This window comes from Podarcis tiliguerta, assembly GCF_965153285.1.
Source record: "Podarcis tiliguerta genome assembly, chromosome: 2".
Lineage (NCBI taxonomy): Eukaryota > Metazoa > Chordata > Lepidosauria > Squamata > Lacertidae > Podarcis > Podarcis tiliguerta.
This window is the reverse complement of record NC_139535.1, coordinates 42357719-42375847: the sequence shown is the minus strand read 5'-3', so window position 1 is coordinate 42375847 and position 18129 is coordinate 42357719. Positions and strand designations below refer to the sequence as shown.

Here is an 18129-nt window from a genome sequence, read left to right as displayed (position 1 = left end):
AATTAAAAGACGCCTGCTTCTTGGGAGAAAAGCAATGACAAACCTAGACAGCATCTTAAAAAGAAGAGACATCACCTTGCTGACAAAGGTCTGTATAGTTAATGCTATGGTTTTCCCAGTAGTGATGTATGGAAGTGAGAGCTGGACCATAAAGAAGGCTGATCGCCGAAGAATTGATGCTTTTGAATTATGGTGCTGGAGGAGGCTCTTGAGAGTCCCATGGACTACAAGAAGATCAAACCGATCCATTCTGAAGGAAATCAGCCCTGAGTGTTCACTGGAAGGACAGATCGTGAAGCTGAGGCTCCAATACTTTGGCCACCTCATGAGAAGAAAAGACTCCCTGGAAAACACCCTGATGTTGGGAAAGATTGAGGGCACAAGGTGAGGGGGACGACAGAGGACGAGATGGTTGGACAGTGTTCTCGAAGCTACGAACATGAGTTTAACTAAATCCATGGGGTCATGAAGAGTCGGACACGACTAAACGACTAAACAACAACAACAAATGACCATTTTGCGGGTACTTCCTATACTAATAAATTATTTTCACTTCAAATGTATTCTAATCTAGTTGATTTATTTTATAGAAGTATCAGATCTACTGTGGAATGATCTTGGAGCAAACATTTCCTTTTTCATTAGCATTTTTCATTGAATGTTTAAGGAATTTTAGGATTACAGTGGTACCTCAGGTTAAGTACTTAATTCGTTCTGGAGGTCTGTTCTTAACCTGAAACTGTTCTTAACCTGAAGCACCACTTTAGCTAATGGTGCCTCCTGCTGCTGCCGCGCCGCCAGAGCACGATTTCTGTTCTCATCCTGAAGCAAAGTTCTTAACCCGAGGTACTATTTCTGGGTTAGCGGAGTCTATAACCTGAAGCGTATGTAACTTTTAGATTAAATCCTCTGGATTTTGAACAAAGATGTATTTCATGCAGTAATGTTTACAGGCCTAATTAAGAGCAGAAAGTAAGAAAGGGATAAAAAGGTGCTATTTTTTGTTGCTGTTTTGTTTAACAGCAACATCTCTACTGAAGATCTCAACCAACAGAAAATGGTCTATTTTGAGAGAAAGCACTTTCTAAATAAGGGTTCATTTATTTTCAAGATTTCCTCTTTATCTCATCACCTGAGCTCTACTGAGAATGACATCATGAGTTTAAATCTTCCATGGTGTTTAAGTTTAGAAGAAACTATTGGTTTCAATGATGACTTTCCATCTCTCTGCTTTGTAACTTTTACAAACCCAATCCTACACATGTCTACTCAGAAGTAACACCCATTGAATTCAATGGACTTACACCCAGGTTTGGAAGCAATCCTAAACATGGGAAGCCAGCATAATGTCATTAAGCCAATATAAAGTCTTTAATGTCATTAAGCCAATATAAAATATGTCGGATCTAAGCACCATTCAAGAGCAGGGTTACTGCCAGCTGAGCCAGCCTAAGTCTGGCAGAGGGAAAGCAAGGCTTTAAAACAGAGTTTTACTTGCACTACCGTTTTTGTCAGCATTAGTTCTGCCAGATTCCAAGGTCACATGACTGAACTGAATGCAGTTAAGATCAAGTGTTAAGTGCTCCTGAAACCTCCCACTTTTTTCCCCCAGGACTTACACTGGCATCAGATTCAAGTCTCTACTCAGCTTGCTACTAGTCCCGGTTGAGCTAGGATGAGGAAGTTTAAACTGGTATAGCCAAGCTGCTCCAGGAATTGGCCGCCTGAGCCAGAGATCCACTGGAGCAAAATTTGCTCATTCTGGCAGATCTTGGGCTTGGATTACTCCCTAAGTGCGTATAGGATTGCACCGTTGGGATATAATCCTAATTGTACTTACTTAGAAATAAATACAACTGATGTTCATAGCTCTTACTGCTAAATTAACATGGGTTACTAATAGTATACACCAATCTTCAGTCATAAACAGAACAGAAAACACTGCAGCTTTTTATTGTGCAATATTTCTGTAATTTTATGGTTAAATTATCATGTTAATTTACAAAACCAAGCAGAGAGACCAATCAACAGAAGCAATGGTAGTCAGGTTGATAAGATGAGCTACAGGATCTGTTCTGAAAGGACTATAGATATTTGAACATACTAGAAAGCAGAAGTGGGAGAAAGGGAAAACAGACTGGAGGAAGGGACTGAAATGGATGTGGTCACTGGTAGGTTAAAGAAAACCAGACAGCTCAACATGCAAGATAAAAAACAGGGAAAAGAAAGTAGTACCAAAGCTATTACTTCTCAAGCCTTATACAGTCTATAGAATCAGAACTAGAAGAGATCAAATGTAATCCAATCTCAGTCACAGATCACTCCCCACAGATCCACAATCCTGGTCATAATATAACACAGTGCAGAAGACAGTATGCCAACAAGCGGAGGGGCGCATGTCATGTGCAAAGATGCTCTTGCAAAACAGAGCCAGATAAGCAGGGGAGCCAAATGAAATGCTAAACGCGAAAGCCAAAAAATAGCAAGATCAAACTTAACCCAGGGGGAAATTGCTCTCTGAATTCCATATCAGACATTCAAATCCCAAGTGTTTGTTGATGCCAACTTTAATGCTAACTATGCCCTGGAGGTGCTTTCAAATCCTGGTTAAGAGAGAAATCCTGGTTAGCATGAAACCATGCTTAACACTGCTCTCTTAACTATGATCAATACCAGTGAGGAAATCACAAGTGGGGAAGGAGCACATGACCCCACAGACCACTTCTAATCCTTAACCATGATTAAAAGATCAGGAGCTCTGTGCCAGCATTGGCCCCTAGAGATGCATACACACATTGAACTGTGTTGCACTTTATAAATTATTTCTCGAGGACTCAACCCATAGTCCTTTACTGAAGATTTTCTCAAACACATGTATTTGTTGTATATAACTAACTGCTTTATGCAAGCATAAGCGGTTGGTCATCTTTACAACTCCACAGTGAGAAATAAAGAAGTAAAGAAAAACAGGGGGGGAACCCAAGAACCTGGAAGCAACAAGAGAGAAAGGAAAACTCAAGCAGAAACCTTCTGTTCTGTAATGTGGCTTCTCTTTCCAACAATGTAAAGCACATCAGAATAAAGGGGGCTTCTAACAAAAGTGTATTTATTTTACCAGAAAGATTGGCTGGCTGGGCAACATCTAAGAATATTTCACAAAAGACTTTTTAAAACAGTGTGCCTTCATCATCAAATCGAAAACTGGGCTGAATCCAAGTTCCTAGGGATGCTCTTTTTGTCTATGTTCCTTGCTTCTAATGTACTGTTAACTCACCCTAGGAGTCATCTTGTTTAAGTGATGGCTCAACATACAACTGAGAAAAGTGTTGAGCTTTCATGTCCACATAAATAGAAGTGTAGGCCTGGGATCTGAAGATCGCCTCCTACATGAAGCAAAATGTTCTCTATCAACACCTGGCTAAATAGAAGAAGTAAGCAACTAAGTCACTGACTAAATTTAAATTTCTTTAATCCCTGAATATAAAACACAGTTCTGCTGGTGGCAACAATACCTCAATCACCAGAAAAGCAGCTGGTGATAGCTCATGGCATATGGAGGAATAACTATAGAAGTATGAATCTATTGTCAGTTGTGAGGACTTTTATCAAATCACTCCAGACAATGTCCACCATGACCTCAATAAAAAGCTACCTATCTTTGTGCAGAGAGAGGTATCCAACATTAGTTGGACCCAAATTAGTTATGGCCATTAATTTCAATGAGTCTACTCTGAGTAGAACTGACACCAGATACAGCCAAGAATATTTTACAGTAAAATGTCAATATTTACCGAAAAAAATTATCCATTTGCAATTCCAGACACATTTTCTGAATGTTTTAAACTCACTGATACATCAGTGGATGCTGACAGTCATCTAAATGAGATTGTCAGCATTCATTTGTGTGTAGCTGAAAAGTGGGTGGCACTTCCAAAATTCTTACGGGAATGTCAGTATTCACCTATAAATGTCAACATTCACAACATTGTTGGATATTTGCTGTTAACAGAGAAAGCGGCTGATCTGGACAGCCGAGTGCTTCTGTTAGGATGGTGATGCAAAAAGAGTGACACTTTCATTTATTGTGGCATCAGCTTTCATAGGCTACTTCCCAAGATGCATAAAGTGGAAAGAAACATTGTTTGGTACAGAATACAATACTAGCAATATGCCCATTAAAAAAGAAAACTATATGGAATCGCAGAACCCAGGAGGCCACTGAACGCCTAGCTGGCCTCATCATGTTCCCTCACTGCCCAACACACACATACACTATGAGTTGTGGGGTCGTCTCACATAGGGATGTCTCTACACAGATCTCCCCATCATCTTCTCACCTTCCTATGGCCAGAGTACCTACTGGCTGTAGTAAGCTTGGTCCAACTAGGGACTGGGCAGTTATATCCCCTTGTTGAGTGGGGACGAGTCTCTTTTGTTGCAGTAAGACATATTAGTGTACAATACAGCTTCTGATGCGATGGAGGCAGGATATGGGTCCTAGCAGCAGTCACATCTGCTCAGAGGCCACCACATCATGCCATCGACACATGTAAACAAAGGGGCAGATTATGCTCAAGCAGTGTAATGCATGCAGCTTTGCATTTCCATTTCAAGACCTGAAACTAATAAAGTCCATCATAGAAATTTCTTATTATTTCTTACTTTCTGCCAAGATGCCTTTAATCACTTATCACTTGGCGACAAGAAAAAAACCTTTTTCCCAGATGGAAAAAACACACAAATATTTTATGCTATATGGGGAGAACGCTTGGCATATTTTAGGTACTGCTGATATTTTGTTATGGAGAATGGCTATGTTCTGCCTCCACAGTCGGAAGCAGTAATGCTTCTGAAAGGACGTGAGTGGCGCTGTGGTCTAATCCTTTGAGCGTCTTGGGCTTGCCGATCAGAAGGTTGGCAGTTCAAAATCCCAAAATGGGATGAGCTGCTGTTGCTGTTTCCAGCTCCTGCCAAACTAGCAGTTCAAAAGCATACCAGTGCAAGTAGATAAATAGGTAGCACTGCGGCAGGAAGGTAAGCGGTGTTTCTGTGCACTCTGCTTTCCGTCACGGTGTTCCATTGCACCAGAAGCAGTTTAGTCATGCTGGTCACATGACCCAGAAAGCTGTCTGTGGGCAAACGCCGGCTCCCTCGGCATGAAAGCGAGATGAGCACCGCACCCCATAGTCGCCTTTGACTGGACTTAACCGTCCACAGGCCCCTTACCTTTTAATACTTTTGAATACTAGTTGCCGGAAACTGCAGGAGTGTTGTTGTACTTTGGTCCTGATTCTGTGCTTGACGCATGCACCTGACTGGCTACTGTGAGAACAGGATGCTGGGCTAGAAGGGCCATTGGCCCGATCCAAAAGGCTATTCCTATTAAAAAATAATGGGCTCAGAGTAGGAGTTTCCCTAGCTCATAATAAATGATGTATTTGAATAAAAACTCCCTTGTCCTAAAATTCTTAATCTGTTTGGAATGCAAAACACCACAACTGCGAGCTTATGCACTGATTTTGTGCCAAAGTCATCTGCATTTATCAGAGCAGGCACTCGATGCTAGCCAGCAGCCGCTGTTGACATATGCTCATGAGCTGAACATTTTAATACTTTATTCTCAGCTAAACTGTCATTGAGAGTACAGTGGCACCTCAGGTCAAGAACTTAATTCGTTCTGGAGGTCCGTTCTGAACTTGAAACTGTTCTTAACCTGAAGCACCACTTTAGCTAATGGGGCCTCCTGCCAGTGGCGTAGCGTGGAGGGTGCAGGGGGGGCCGGCCGCACCGGGCGCAACATTTGGGGGGGCGCGCTCGCACTCGCAGCTCTCTGCCCCTACCTGGCTCACTCACTCTCTCTCACTGCAGTGCTGGCTGTGCGAATCCGATCCGAGCTGCCGGGTCGCTGCCCAATGTGGAGGGGAGGGTGCCAGGTGTGCGGTGCGGTGCGGAGAGGGAGCGAGGGACCATCTGGGGGAGGGACAGTGCAGCGGGGGGGGGCGCAAATTACTTGCCTTGCCCCGGGTGCTGACAACCCACGCTACGCCACTGCCTCCTGCTGCTGCCACGCCGCCGCTGTGTGATTTCTGTTCTCATCCTAAAGCAATTCCCAAGTTCAAAATGGTACACCACAAGGATATATACCCCACCCCTTTCCAACCATGAACCTGCTCATTATGGCAGTGTGAACTCACCCAGAATATACATTCTCCCAACTCGACAGTCCCTTAAGTTCCCCGCTATCACAAATGGATTTGAGTTTTTGCCCATTACTGATGCCAGACACTCATTCAAGGAAGTAACTGACACAGTTTACAGCAACTGTTTGATATTGTTTGTTCTTTTGCATGCATTTATTTTAATTACTGCAGTCCTTGCTATATGTCACTTCTTAGTTCCTTGCTAAATGAAACAGCTGCTCCAAGTTCAATACAGGTGCTTTGGGGAGCCGTCCACTCCAGGAGTGGGGGAATGAAGAGAAGTCAGGAAACAACAGTGATATGAGCAGAGAGAGGCATACAGGCTAGACAAATTTCGCTAAGCAAGCTTTGTAACACAAATCTACATTCCTCTGGATTACTCAATATATACAAAACTGCATGTCTTTTTATTTATTTACTTCTAAAGTTAAAATGGTGCTTAATTTTATATACCAATCCGGATGCAAATGAGACTGCACTGTTATTAGATTTACAGGGTAGCCCATCAGCACACGTTCTCAGGGCAGCTCATGGGGCAAACAATAAAATACAAAATTAAATTGCAAGGTGATAATCCAACACCTCAACAAAAACAATGCAAAATTACAATACAAAATTCAACTGGCAATTGCTGTTTGCTGGCAAGGATGTATGTACGTGGAGTGCTGCTCACAGCTATAACATCTCTAGCTGCTTTCTCATCAAGATTTAGACCTCACCTGGAGTACTGTGTCCAGTTCTGGGCACCACAGTTCAAGAAGGACACTGACAAACTGGAACGTGTCCAGAGGAGGGCAACCAAAATGGTCAAAGGCCTGGAAACGATGCCTTATGAGGAACGGCTAAGGGAGCTGGGCATGTTTAGCCTGGAGAAGAGGAGGTTAAGGGGTGATATGATAGCCATGCTCAAATATATAAAACGATGTCACATAGAGGAGGGAGAAAGGTTGTTTTCTGCTGCTCCAGAGAAGCGGACACGGAGCAATGGATCCAAACTACAAGAAAGAAGATTCCACCTAAACATTAGGAAGAACTTCCTGACAGTAAGAGCTGTTCGACAGTGGAATTTGCTGCCACGGAGTGTGGTGGAGTCTCCTTCTTTGGAGGTCTTTAAGCAGAGGCTTGACAACCATATGTCAGGAGTGCTCTGATGGTGTTTCCTGCTTGGCAGGAGGTTGGACTCGATGGCCCTTGTGGTCTATTCCAACTCTATGATTCTATGATTCTATGAAAACAAATGGCTCTCAGCTCTGGTCTGGAGCCCCCAAGGAACCCTGGTGGTGCAGGAAGCACTGCTGATAATCCAGTAAATCAGCAGTCAGTGCACTCCTCAAAGCAGACACTATTACTTAAAGGTGATGTTCTATAAAACAGACATTACAGTTCGGTCTCTACCTATCCATCTGTTGCCACGCTGTCCCTGAATTATCACCTATGGCGTGGTTCTCGTGTAACATTGAATTCCAACCTAACAGCTTAATGGTGGTGTGCAGGGACAGAGAGAAGATGCAGCTACTGGGATGCTGGTCAGTAGTTGCCTCAGTGCAAAACCAAACCGCCAGAGAATGAAGCAATGACAGGCTTACAAGAAAACATCAGCCCCAACAAGCAGCCTAACAGTGTCGGGCCAAAGTATAATTGTTTATTCTTTTTATCAGATATATTTATATATTGCTTAATCATCAAACACTTCTAAATGGTAATACACTTAGAAAGTCATATGTCAACACTATATTAAATTTGGCTACAGTGGTACCTTGGGTTACATACACTTCAGGTTACACAACGCTTCAGGTTACAGACTCTGCTAACCAAGAAATTGTCTTCAGGTTAAGAACTTTGCTTCAGGATAAGAACAGAAATCGTGCTCCGCCGGCACGGCGGCAGCAGGAGGCCCCATTAGCTAAAGTGGTGCTTCAGGTTAAGAACAGTTTCAGGTTCAGAACAGACCTCCAGAATGAATTAAGTACTTAACCCGATGTACCACTGTATTTGTGCACATTTAGCAAAGCCACAATCTAGGAGCTCCCATGTGCATATGGAAGTTCCAAAATGTACACATGGAGCTTAAGGCAAGTGAGGTCTTCTCTATTTGCTTCAGTGTTTGGAAAAACTGCACCTGTAACACACGCAAAAAAAACCACCAAAAAAAGCTGGTACATGCCCAGAAGCAAACACACATTCAAAATTCAACTTACAGTAGTGCCAACATTTGCCTTTTAAAGCTAAACTACAATTTGGAAGAAAATCCAGTATAAAATATCATGTTATCCAACTGTGGACAAACTGAAGCACATTATGTGGGCGGGTTCTTTCTTTCTTTACATGTGTGATGACATTCCACTGGGTGCCATCTATGGTACCAGTCAGCTGGGTATATTTGGGTGATTAGCTCCGCTATTTGGTACCAAACAGAAACATATACATACCGAAATAAGATAGGCAGTGGATTGCATCAAATTAAGTTAGACTCATAATTACTAGACCTAAGCTGGTCATGCCCACTGATTTCAGTGGGCCTACTGTGAGTAAAAGTAACTCCAGATACGACCCAGAATATTTTACAGGAGAATGTCAAAGCTCACCAAAACTAGTAATTTACATGTGAACCCTGATAATCCCAGACACATTTTGCAAAAGCCTAAAAGTGAGAAATACATCAATAGATGCTGACAGTCATCTAAATGTGACTGTCAGCATTCATTTGTGTGCAGCTGAAAAGTAGGTGGCATTTACAGAATTCTTACAGGATTTCCAGCAAAATGTCAACAGTTGCAACAGCTTGGGTCTTTGATGTAATACGGACTGCAGAGTACTAGTGATGGCTATTAATCCCAATGGGTCTACTCTGAGCAGGACTAACACTGCAAACACCCCACAGTCCACAAGATGCAGGAACAACAAATGGATATATTGGTATTAATTATCACTATTGTTGCTGATTTGCTTACGGCTATCAAATTAAAACATCAAGTATATAAAAACCAGAGGTCTACTTAAATTAAGTTCTTTCTGGACTTTGCGTGCAACCAAGACTCAGAACTTAATCCTTTTACACACAAAGTAAGATTCTCACTTGTGATATCAGATGTGATTTCAAGCTTTAACCAACCTTAACAATGAAACAACAACAACAATTAAGTTGCTTAGAATAGGCATTATACTCTAAAGCAAAATAATATATAGAACAGCACAGTGATCGGCAAACTAAAGACCCAGGATCTTACCTGCAGCATGGGACCCACTTTTAATTTGTTGTTGAATGTGTTCATCTTCTTTTACATTTCTCTGTCTCCTTACATCCTACTCTCTCTCCCATTTTTCAGCTTCTCTTATTTATTTATTTATTTGTTTGTTTATTTGCCCAAAACAGCAGCACCAGAAAACTAGAAAGGAGGTAATAACCTGAAGTGGAATCACCTGAGGTAGACTCACAACTAAATGTGGGCTCATCAGCTGAAGACCAAGGGAACAGTACATATAGCAATAGATCTTCCAATGCCTAAATCAGCCCAAGACTTTATAGGTGCATTTAAAATGGAAGTAATAAAACACTGGTCCTCATTAAAGGATTTTAAAATCCACCCTTAAGTGAGGAATGTAACGAAGTGCATAACAGACCACAATATAAAGTAGGGGGGAAAGTGCTGGGAGGAAATAGATGCTGTTTTTCATAGGAATATACTGGTATTCTGGCTCAATATGCTGCTTTTGAATACTGAAGTATCGGACTTACTTTCACTCTTCCTATAGTCTTTCTTTCTTTCTTATTGAACAAATGATATATGGTCTGTTCACATGTTACTTCACATGACAGTTAAGCTGTCCCTCATGGTTAAGTCATTCATGTGCAGTGACCCACAAGAGAACTCAGCTATTTTATCTGTGGCACTGCAAACTTCCACATAAGTCTGCTATGGCACCCCCATACACACAACCAGCTTTATACAGGACATGGTGAAATTTGCCATGAAGTGGTCTCCAGCATCAGCCATCGAAAGTAAAACAGACCATAGAAAGGGGAAGGGGAAGCTGAAGGCCTCTAGGTGTTGTTGGACTTCCACTCCCATCAGCCCCAGCCAGAATGGCCAATGGACAGGGATGATAAGAGTTGCAGTCCAACAGGGCCACAGGCTCCAAATCCATGCCATATAGAGTATAAGAATCCATCTAGCCTCACTGGGTATGGTTAAGGGGAATAAATTACTCCTTTTCAAATCAGTTCCATTCACTATCACAACTCCAACTGATGCTTTTCTTGCACCTGCATGATCTACTTTTTCAAACTTCATCTGCTGCTGTCACTACTCAAAAAAATAATCAGCAAATTAGGCCAATAAAGACGAAATCAGACATTTTGGGATACAGAAGACAGACTTCTTTCCCTCTTTTATCAAAAGCAGTGATAAATAGATAATAGATTGTTATCAAGGAAGTGCTATTTCCCCACCCAACAAACCAGTTGATAAAAAGAGAAGCAGATAGACTTCCTTAACCAAATAACTCTTAGGTCATGGTGGCACTTAGCAGAGCTGGAGAAATCCACAATCCCCTAATTAAGCGTTTCATGGCCACACCGATGAAAGTAAGAGGAAGAAAGGAGGGTAGCTTTAGCAAACAAATAAAGGCATTATTACAGAATGGAGAAGAGAGAGAAGACAGATAAAAACAAAACTGTGATGAAAGTTATGCAGCAAGTAAAGTAAAGAAACTGTAAAAAACCCAGATGTTCGGCAGGTGGGAAGGTAAAAAAAGCCAGTGTGTTATCCACTTGAAAATCCGTCACTGATACTTATGCTCTGTTTGTGAAACGTAATGTGGGAACTGCTCTGTGTTTCTGGAGCCAAGATGTATCTTGGCTTTCATACTGAATAGCACTTTTCTTAGCAACATCACCCTGCCCTCAACCTTTTCAGATGACTTCCAAGGTAAAACTCTTAGGACACCATCTCAAACATAATGTGAGATGGAGATCCATGAGCAGTCCGGAAAATATATTTCTCACATGTCAAAGGTCAGGGTAAAGAGGTACATCTTCAGCAATCCCCAAAAACTGTAAGTTGACAGGCACACCTCTATGGGGAGGGAGTTACAAAAGTTTGGGGTTGTCACACCAAATGTCCTCTCTTAGACCACCACTGCCTGAGCTTCTGAGGGTGGCAGAACTAACAGGAGAGTCCCCTCTGTCAATCTTAACACCTGAGAGGGTCTTTAGGAAAGGAAATGGGTCTTTCAGAATTTGGGACCTAAGCTGTTTAGGACTTTAACATGAGCACTTTGAATCAATCCTGGAAACAAGCTGGCAACCAATGCAGCTGTTTTAAAACAGGTTATGGGAGATCAAAATGGAACCTCAGCCATAAATTTGGTCAGTGCATTTTCTCCCAATCAAAGCTTCCAAATCATCTTCAAGGGCAGCCCCATGTAGAGTGCATTGCAACAATCCAGTCTGGAAGTTACCAAAGCATGAAGTACAGTGGTTGAGTCATTTCTATCCAAAAGAGGCCATAGTTGGTGAAATAGCCATAGCTGAAAACAAAGCACGCCTAGCCATTGAGGCCACATGAGACTCCAGTTGCTGTGCTGAAACCAGTAGCACAACTGAACAGTGTACCTGCTCCTTCCAGAAAAGTGCAACTCAGCCAGGACAGGCTGTCTCCCCACCTCCCAGACCTGAGAACTAGCAAAACCTGGCATTCAGAAATTGACATTTTGGTCTAGTTGCAAGAACATTAACCCTGGTCACATGCAGTTTGAGCACAATCAGACAGCTGCCTCAAGCTGTTGATTTTAGATGTCATGAAAGGGCAACAAATAGTTAGGTATTTAATGTATTTTAATTGTAAGTTTACTTCCAGGGAGAGGGACTTGTGAGATTTTGTGTTTCACCAACATTAACTTGGTTAGCCTGGAGTGATATGCACACTGACTTGGGAAATAGGAGCACCATTTACTATTCTAGCCCAGGCAGCAAACTATGTCTCACTCAAACCAAGAACACAGTTTGATAATACTGAAATTAATGGATGGCATCTCCACCGGTCAGCAGTGTCAAGCAAACTACTGTCTTCTTCAGTGACTCAGCACTGTGACAACAAATTCTCTCCATTTATAGCATCCCGCCACACAAAACCACCATTATAAGTCACATGCAGATAAAGTACCTGCTAAGATAAATTACTGAGAGGATACAGCAATTTTGAATTCACAAGCATTCATCTTCTTAAGCCCTGCTGGTAGTATTGTGTGTTGCACCAAACATCATGTCTTGTTCCAATTTGTACTTAATTTCTTGGTTCTTAATCATTAAAATCAGTGCTTCAGAGAGAGGAAGAGACAGTAATCCTACTTCAATGCTCTCTGATGTGAGCAGATGATCAGACAACAAAAATTTCACCTCCATCACTTTTCCTCCACCTTTAGAAATACTTTTTTAAATGCTTAAGCTCAATTAATTTTCACAAATTAAATTATCTAAAACTGTGCCAGCAGACGCAATGGGATACCCATTGAATATCACCCTGCATCTTCTCTAAGTTGGAACATATCAGCCAATGTTGCAACCCTATACTCTGTGTGTGGTTGTGTAAAATTTCTACCTGCTCTTTCTTTTCTTTTCTTTTTACATTTTGCTAGCCCCAGAAAAGTTAACTTTGGTGTATTTAACTACATTAAAAATAAAAAGATAGCCAAAATGCATTAATAAACAAAACAAATCCTGCAGTAATCAAGACAAGAAGAAATGTGTCTCTACTGCTAAAAGGTTAAGCATTCCAAAGCTCAAACAGCATGTTGCACAAGGACAAGAAAACAACATTAAGGTTAATAGAAACATATTTGTGTGAACCCATCCCTAGAACCACTGTAATGCTATTCCTAACAGATTCATCAGCTGTTACATAGCTGACAGTTTCAAAATGTGGAGAGAACACACTTCTTTTTGAATTACTTGGGATTCAGCTGATCTTTGCAGCAACAGAAGGTAATTTTTCCAATGCAGCTTATAGGGCATCTAGTCATTGTGCCATTGTCACTTCTTGAGATTTTGAGAGAAGATTATTTCTCTTTGCTGTTCCTTGTGTGAATACCTGCATTTTTATCTCCCAGCCTTGAAGGCTGAATTTCGTTAACCACAATCTGCAAGCCCTGAACGAAACTATGGATCCTACCTTTTATTTTATTTTTAACATAACCTATCAAACTCCACCATATGCACAAAGAGAAAACTTAGCTAATCAAATCTGGCATGCTGGTATCCCATTGGTAAACTCACAAGTACTAAGATACGCATCTCAGGTTATCCTAAGAGGGTTCCCCCCCCCCTTACAATTATGTTTCCACTGAAATATTTGTGTTTTACAGACATTCACATTTTAAAAACAATTAAATCTAATGATCCAGAGAGTACAAACCATTCTCTCTATTTTATTTTACAAAAATCTAATGATCCAGTGATTTGTAATATATATACAACTGCTGCATGTTCCACTGTAATATATTATGTCTCCTCATTAATTCTAAGTCCTTTGTATCTTTTAATGTGTCCATGTGTACACTTATACCACATAAATCTTCACCTCAAATTCTATTTTCACATACACAATCTTTACACATACACACACACACACACACACACACACACAATTTCCATAAATATCTTGTTCTTTACGCCCCAAGAACTACAGGTGGAAATTACTGGTAAGTATCCCAGGGACGCGGGTGGCGCTGTGGGTTAAAGCCTCAGTGCCTAGGGCTTGCCGATCGAAAGGTCGGCGGTTCGAATCCCCGCAGCGGGGTGCGCTCCCGCTGTTCGGTCCCAGCGCCTGCCAACCTAGCAGTTCGAAAGCACCCCTGGGTGCAAGTAGATAAATAGGGACCGCTTACTAGCGGGAAGGTAAACGGCGTTTCCGTGTGCGGCTCTGGCTCGCCAGAGCAGCGATGTCACGCTGGCCACGTGACCCGGAAGTGTCTTCGGACAGCGCTGGCCCCCGGCCTCTTTGAGTGAGATGGGCGCACAACCCTAGAGTCTGTCAAGACTGGCCCGTACGGGCAGGGGTACCTTTACCTTTATATCCTATTTTCACTTCTGTATGTAAAGCATGACATGTTATTGAATGTGTACACCCAAAGGCAAATATTTTGTATTCACACAAATCATTTAAGAGAAGGATGTAGAATTAACAGTGGGATCAGGATGCAATAATGAAGAAAGATAACAAATGCAGCTAATGGCTATAGGGGGAAAGGTAAGGAAAGGCTATGGACCAGAAAAGCTATGCTAATGTGAAGTTGTGGAGCTACTTGAAGAGGGATAATTTGTAAAAGATGGCAAAGTTATTTCTGAGTATAGCATGAGACTGGAGTAGAAGAAGGCAGACAGGGGAGGAGTTTTAATAAACTAGTAGATGCAAGAAAGGATCTTAGGGGAAGTGTAGTCAGTGGCTAGACGTTTTTAAAAACTGGAATATATATGAGAAAGCCAATATAGAGATTTAAGAACATTAATATAATCATGGTGAAATAAAAGAAAGATTTGATTAGAAAGTCTTTTTGAACATATTGGAGAGGAAAGTAACAGTAGGGGGGAGAGACAGCCAACGATGAGGACAATCCAGTAGTATAGGTGCAAAACTGCCAGGAAAGAATACTTTTGACTTTGGAGAGGAAAAGATAAATACATTGATGAATCAAATAAAGACTATATGACTCTACGGTTGCTCTGCTAAGGGAGATATAGCTACAGAAACAAAGAGAAGGACACTGGGGAAACAACAACTATTAATCATGTTCTGTTTGAGATGAGTGTTTGTGCATATATTGGATTTTCCTATCAACAAGAAATTGCAGGATTTTTTAGGCATCTGCAACAACTTGCTAAAAAATGCACCCTACTTTTTAGACTATGAACTCCAGGGTAATGTGTATGAAAGCGTGTGTAGGAAATATCATGGTGCATTTGTTAGATTACAGAATAGTTCCAAAACCATCTACCACCACATTCATTTAGAAAGCACAAGCTGTACAAAAGTGTGTACAGTGGTACCTCGGGTTAAGAACTTAATTCGTTCTAGAGGTCCGTTCTTAACCAGAAACTGTTCTTAACCTGAGGTACCATTTTAGCTAATGGGGCCTCCTGCTGCCGCCGCAGTGCGATTTCTGTTCTCATCCTGAAGCAAAGTTCTTAACCCAAGGTACGATTTCTGGGTTAGCGGAGTCTGTAACCTGAAGCGTCTGTAACCTGAAGCGTCTGTAACCCAAGGTACCACTGTATATGTGTGCTCTCTGTCTGCAAGTATAAAATCCATCTGAACATTTTCAGGAGTGGAAAGATGACAATGTCTAAATGTATCCAGGTCAGTTTCTGGCATTGTGCATCTTTAAAACGGGATGGGCCAAAGGCCAAGGTATTGTTGCATATTTTGACAGATGTGACCTATACTATAAAGGTAAGTGTATGAATATAACATCAAGACCATTCCTAGATGCATCTTTCTCTGTATGTGGATGAATGAGAACCGAGAAAACGCTTTACTACCAAATGAAGGAATAGCACAAGTGAAACGGCACAAAGAAATTGGCTGGACCTTCTCTCAGCCACTGGCAAGTCCTTCTTGTGAGACCAAAGAGTGTTATCTTTCAATGGAAATAATTAACCCCTTGTGTGGTAGCAGCTCTTCTATGGTCTGAACTCTGTGTTCGCCAGGGACATTCTCCTTTCAGACAGCACAGGACCCAGAGCAGCTGGGAGAGAAGAGAACTGGGGATTAGGTTACCTGAGGTCGCTCCATTTAACTACTAGAGAGAGCAAAAAAAGAAAGCACTGGTCTTGACCTGGTGTCAGTAAGGGCCCATTACTGGGTCGCAGGCAGATTTAAGGTGTGTCACCAACAGAAGCACTACCATCAAACAAATATGCGGTAAAAGAAAAAAAGAAATGGGTCCCTAAAAGAATGATTCAGTTAAAAGTTGAGAACTAAGGACCTAGAGAACCTGGGGTTGTAAAGGGAGAGACTATCTGCTCCTTAGGAAGGTAAAGAAGAGCAAACCAGTGGGTGATAAATCTTTGCCACACTTGCTTCTTTTTTGGAATGCAGAATAAGTATCTCCATCACCCTTTCCACCCCTCCAAAAGAGGAAAGGCACCGCCACAAATGATCTTTCACAGAAGGTGCCTCTCCATCACCCTCTGAATCATAAAGGGCAGGGGAGTCAATGGTGACCAGGTGGGGAGAGGCAGGGGGAATCCTCCCCCTTTCTTTCACTGCGGTGGAGAAAAGGGGAGGGAGGGGAAGACACCAAACAAACGCTTAAGTGAGACCACTGATTTAAAAAGCCAAGCAGGAAACTAACCCTGACAAGAGGACTTGCCCTCCCCCCCAGCCGCACCGATTGGCTGAGCTCACAGCCAGGAGCCCGTTCCTGCCAATGCAAGTGGCCCTGCGGCTTGTCTATCAAAACGGAAATTCGCAGCTAAGGGAGTAGATCCCCCTCCATCCATCCTAGGCTTAGCAGGTAGCCGCCTAGAAATCAATCACACACTAATAAAACGGGGAGGGGGGCTCCTCCACCACATTATTACTACAGATATTTGCGCTAGATATAGACACACACACACACACACACACACACACACTAAGGCAAGACATGCGTGCCATTCAAATCTGTGCAGGTTACACATTAGGTATCCTGATCTTACAGCCGCCCCAAATAATCTTTCAACCCCAGAGCACACTAAAATGTACAAAGGTCCGTATTGCCTCGGTTCATTATATAACTGCTAATATAATATCCTCGCTTCTTCCTGGGAATCCTCCTCCTTGCAAGCGCGAGGCGGGGCGAGGGGCTTGCTGGGGAAGAAGGAAGCCTCTTCCCCTTCACATTTGTTTTATAAAAACCCCCAAAGCTATGCACAACGTATGTCAACTCTTATTCCAAAGCCCGCCGTTTCCGAGTCTTACCAAGCCCGTGCAAAGAAGGCGTTGGACAGGATAGTAATTCTCCATGGATCTCGCTCTCTCACACACACAAACCCGCCCTGGCAACTGCATGGCTGTTTTCTAGGAGAAATTGCAAGCGTCGGTGCTTCCGCGGGAGCCAGATGCCAGCTCGGGCAAATGTATCAGCAGGCGTTTATCACAGAGCAAGGCTCTTGTCTTTCCAAGGAAAGCCTCCCCCCACCTTGGACTCTCTCATTCCCCCCCCCCCCCGCCCGCCCTTGCCGACCCTTTGATGCTTTGCAACGCCCGAGGTGCAATTCGTGTGCGTCCAAATGGATGCACCCAAATCCACCACGGCCATATCCGCGCTGGAGCCCCTCACCTTTCCAATCATTGCATCCGTCTCTCTCGCGTCCGCCTCACATGGATCTCACAGCATCCTGCCTCGCCGACAGCCCATTGCAGCGGGGAGAGAGGCGGCGCGGCGAGAGGAGCCGGGGGAACAGGTACGAGGCGAGAGGAGGAGGAGGAGGAGGGACCTGCTGCAGTCGGGAGAGGCTCCCGTAGTTCCCCCAGCCGCCGCCGCCGCCGCCGCTTCCCTCCTGCCCCTCGCGCCCAGGCTCCCTTCAGCCAGCCGCCAGCCCGACTCCCTGCCTCGCCAGTCCCTGACTCAACATTCCCAGCATTCCCGAGGAGCTGCCTGCGCGCCTCGCGCTCTCCGCCGGGGGCAGCAGCGAGCTTCCTCGGAAGGGGCCGGCTGCAAACCGGACCTCCAGCAGCAAAAGCAGCAGCAGCAACGCTCCAAAGGTTTGCCTTCCTTCGCCCCGGCGCCCGGCATCTCGCTTTGCGCTCTGCAAGCCCGGAGATGGGAGGGAAAGAGCCGACACCCCGCTGCCCGAGGCTTGGCGGAGGCGCCCTACCCGCTCCAGAGATGCTCAGGTTCGCGCGCAGCCCAATTGCTCGCACGCCTTCAAGGCGAACGGTGGCCAGCG

General features: G+C 43.3%; 1 protein-coding gene across 12 annotated transcripts in view; it reads right to left on the bottom strand.

The window, feature by feature from the left end:
- The window catches only part of ERC2 (ELKS/RAB6-interacting/CAST family member 2), a 521838-nt gene extending 504004 nt beyond the window's left edge, over positions 1-17834 (bottom strand). For 9 of the 12 annotated variants that reach the window (XM_083420969.1, XM_083420962.1, XM_083420966.1 and 6 more), the window contains exon 1: positions 17520-17815. The gene's annotated coding sequence lies outside the window, so the exon portion shown is untranslated. Of the gene's footprint in view, positions 1-17519 lie in introns of all 12 variants that reach the window. The other 3 variants (XM_083420965.1, XM_083420973.1, XM_083420963.1) reach the window with 1 other exon arrangement.
- Between the last annotated feature and the right edge of the window lie 295 nt (positions 17835-18129).